Here is a 4,271-nt window from a genome sequence, read left to right on the forward strand (position 1 = left end):
CACCTAGTGGCGACAAGTTTCCGCAACGCTCCTGTCCCCCGGTTGGTGACAAAGGACGGGGAAGTGCCTGTGGTGAGCCGGCCAGGGTGAGAGGGTGACAGGCAAGCAGGCGGGTGCGCGACGGAGACGCCGTCCTGTCTGGGGACCATCTCTAGCTAGGAGGTTGTACCTGGAGAACTTCAGGGGAGGAGGGTGGCTGTACGACCTATTGGGACACAAGGAGGGGTTGGTGGCAGCTGGATGAGGTCGACCAGAAGGCTTGGGCCCCGTCCCGGATTTTTTTTTTTTTCCAATTTTTTTTTTTTTAAATTTTTTATTTTATTTTATTTTATTTTTTTTATTTCTTCCCTCCTCTCCGGTCCCAGCCAGCGGGACCATAGACACTTTTGAGGCCGAGAGGGTGCTGTGTCCCCGGCCTCCGAGCCGAGGTGGCCCGGCTAGGGGGCGCCACGGAGTTTTTTTTTTTCTTTTCCAGGAGTCCCTTCGGTCCCTGATAGCGGGAGCCTGGACCTCTGAGGCCGAGAGGGTGCTGTGTCCCCGGCCTCCGAGCCGAGGTGGCCCGGCTAGGGGGCGCCACGGAGTTTTTTTTTTTTTTTTTCTTTTCCGGGAGTCCCTTCGGTCCCTGATAGCGGGAGCCTGGACCTCTGAGGCCGAGAGGGTGCTGTGTCCCCGGCCTCCGAGCCGAGGTGGCCCGGCTAGGGGGCGCCACGGAGTTTTTTTTTTCTTTTCCGGGAGTCCCTTCGGTCCCTGATAGCGGGAGCCTGGACCTCTGAGGCCGAGAGGGTGCTGTGTCCCCGGCCTCCGAGCCGAGGTGGCCCGGCTAGGGGGCGCCACGGAGTTTTTTTTTTTTTTTTTCTTTTCCAGGAGTCCCTTCGGTCCCTGATAGCGGGAGCCTGGACCTCTGAGGCCGAGAGGGTGCTGTGTCCCCGGCCTCCGAGCCGAGGTGGCCCGGCTAGGTGGCGCCACGGATTTTTTTTTTTCTTTTCCAGGAGTCCCTTCGGTCCCTGATAGCGGGAGCCTGGACCTCTGAGGCCGAGAGGGTGCTGTGTCCCCGGCCTCCGAGCCGAGGTGGCCCGGCTAGGTGGCGCCACGGATTTTTTTTTTTTTCTTTTCCAGGAGTCCCTTCGGTCCCTGATAGCGGGAGCCTGGACCTCTGAGGCCGAGAGGGTGCTGTGTCCCCGGCCTCCGAGCCGAGGTGTCCCGGCTAGGGGGCGCCTCCGAGACTTTATTTTTTCCAGGATCCTCCCCGGTCCCTGCCAGCGGGAGCATGGACTTCTGAGGCCGAGGGGAAGCTGTGTTCCAGGCTATCTACCATGGCCTCCTCGGTCTGTGAGCACTCAGGGTTCTAAGGTCGACCAGTTGTTCCTTTGCGGTCCGGTTCTCTTTCTACATGGGGACCTCTTGGGGACACGTCACCGAACATGACTTCCAGACGTTCCGTGTGGCCTGTCATGTTTATCCCTGTGTCTTTTACACTTTTCATCTTTGCTATCTGTCCTTATTGTACCTGGAGATATATGCTGACACGCTGTCCTTTTGACTCTTTTTGTCATTAAAGGACGTTGGAAGAGGCTTGCACCAAGGCTGTTTGCTTGTCCAGCCCTAGCTCTTTTCTTCTGCGCATGGGCCTCTTCGATGCTTGAAGCTTAGCGTCCCCCCATGAGTACGCGCTTCCTGCTTTCCCGTGCTTGCTTGCCTGTGCTCTCTGGGGCAGCTTTATGACAACCGTCCCGCGTGTCAGGCGTTCCCGATTTCCCCGTGGTGGTTGTCGTCCGTTACCGGTAGGAGTCGTTGGTGCCGAGTGCGACTGGAAGGGTTTTCCCGTTTGGTGCTAGTGACCCCCTGGCGTGCTCCTCTGCGGCCGACCGGTTTTTTTGTTTTTTTTTTTTTTGTTTTTTTTTTGTTTTTTTTTTTTTTGTTTTTTGGAAGGAGTTCCCGAACCTCCGCTGCTTGGTGGTGTGTCCCTTTCTTTCCTTCTGTGTGCCTCCCGAGTTGCACCTTTTCTCCTTCGAAGGGGATTTTATTTTTTTATTTTTATTTTTTTTTTATTTTTATTTTTTTTGAAGGAGTTCCCGAACCTCCGCTGCCCGTTGAGTCCCGTTCTTCCACGCCACGTGCCTCCCGAGTGCAACGCTTCCTTTTTTTTCTCGCCCTCGAGAAGGGTAAATTTTTTTTTTGTGTGTGTGGCAGTGTTAGCGACTTCTTCCCGTGCTCTCTCTCGCTCTTCTCGCTCGTATTCCCGTCCAGTGCGTGTTAGAAAGCTCTCACGCCCGTTGTTCCCGATGCATGGCGTGTCTCGCTCCCGTTGGATCGATGTGGTGCTGCCGCGTTCTCTTCGGGCCGGGGCCTAAGCCGCGCCAGGCGAGGGACGGACATTCATGGCGAATGGTCATTCAGCGCGAATGGCGACCGCTCTTCTCGTTCTGCCAGCGGGCCCCTCGTCTCTCCTCCCCATTCCTTTGCAGGGTGGTGTGTGGAAGTCAGGGGTGCGGCTGTCCGGCACGAGCGCTGACCCGCGCACACTTGTTGCTGTGGTTCGCGGTGTCCCTGTGGACGTGTCGGGGGCGCTTGCCCCCACGCCGTTCACTGCTTCGCGGCCCTCTTCCCCCGTGCCGGGGGAAGGTGGTAGACCCGCTGCGGTGCATACCCTTCCCGAATGGTGTGTGCACGCGCCCTGCTTTGTGTGAGCCTTGCGGTGCTCCTGGAGCGTTCCGGGCTTTGACCACCAAGGTGCCCGCTTCTGAGTTGGCGGTGGCGCTTCCCGCTCCCCGGCGTGCCTCCTGTGCTCCATGGTGCTTGTGCCTTTACGCTTTCCCTTGTCCTAGTTGCCGGCTTTCTGCACGGTGACAGAAAAGGGGGGGGGTCGAGGAGTTGAGTGTGCGGTTAAAAGGCTCCTTCCGTTGGGTGAGCGCCCACCCCGTGCCTATGTTTTTGGTGCCTTCACCCGCGGGCCCTGCGCGGTTAGGGTGGTGCTGAGCGATCGCGGCTGGCCCTTTTTAAAGACCGGACTCCCTCAAGTCAAGGCTCCTCCTTTGTGTGCGCCTTGAAGAGGTCTGGCCCTCGGCGGGGACCTGTCGCAGGTCCCCCCGGTCCGCGAATGCTCAAGAAGACCCCGGAGAAAGAGACCTTTGCCGATACCGCAGACCCCCCACCAGCTGGCGCGTGGTCCTTCCCGTTCTGTCCCGCGCCTGTTGCTCGTTTCCCGTTGCGTGCACGGAGCCCTTGGCTGCTCGTCGGTGTTGGGTTCGTCCCGCCCTCAGTGAGGAATTTGCCTTCTCTAGCTATCTTCGGAAAGGGCTTTACGATCTCCGAGGGGCTTCTCCCGGATGGTCCCCTCGGCTGCCCGCCCTGACCTCAGCCTTCTGCGCGCAGCGTTTGCTCTCTCGCCTACCGCGACCCGCGCCTCCCCGCTCCGAGTACGAGGAGGGATCACGCGGGACGGGGCTCTGTCGACCTGCCGCTGTGCGGAGCTTGTGGGGGAGATTGGGTTTCTGGTGGCAGGTGGCGGGGAAGGGCCGTGCACACGCCCGCGTGCGCGGTACCCCCCTCACCGCGAGGGGTCGTCGCGGGACGGGTGGGTTTGGAAGGGCGGCGCTGGGCTCCCGGTCCCACCCGCCTCCGTTTCCCCCGTGCCCTCCGTCGCGTGTGCGTCCCTCCCACGCGCGTCCACGTCCCGGCCACTCTCGCGGCGAGGTCGTGTCGCGTGTGGTGCGTGCCGCGTGCTCTCGGGCGTCTGCGGTTGCCGCCTCGTCCCCCCCTTCCACGGCAGCGTTCCCACGGCCGGTGGAGATCGCGGGAGCCGTCCTACCCCCCCTTCCCCCTCCGCGGGGCTCTCGAGGGTCCGTGAACCGCGGGGTTGGCCTCGCTCTCGGGGGCGGACTTCTTATTTGGGGGAACCGGCGGTCGGCCGCGTCCGGCGCGTCGTCGGACGTTGGGACCCGCTGCCACGCGGGGGTCTTCGTCGGTTGGCGTCGGCGTCTGCCTCGGTTCTCTCTCGCGTCGGCTGGCGTCTCCTCGGGCTCCCGGGGGTTGTCCGTTGGTTTCGGGTCGGCTCGGTGCCGCGGGCGTGGCGGGACTGCTCCGGGTTGGGTGCAGTGTGATTCCCGCCGGCTTGGCTCGCGTGCCCGGTCGCCGCCCGAGCGGCCTCCCGGTCCCTTGTGAGGCGTCTCCCGCGGGGGGGTGCCGCTGCGGCCGGCCCTGCCGTCGACGGTCCTCGTTCTGCCGGTTCGCTCCCCCTCCCCGCCCGCCGGCGTTCCTTTCTCTCTCGCTCC

The sequence above is a fragment of the Rattus norvegicus genome, unplaced genomic scaffold, assembly GCF_021556685.1.
Source record: "Rattus norvegicus strain SHRSP/BbbUtx unplaced genomic scaffold, alternate assembly SHRSP_T2T unassigned-0000140, whole genome shotgun sequence".
Classification (NCBI taxonomy): domain Eukaryota; kingdom Metazoa; phylum Chordata; class Mammalia; order Rodentia; family Muridae; genus Rattus; species Rattus norvegicus.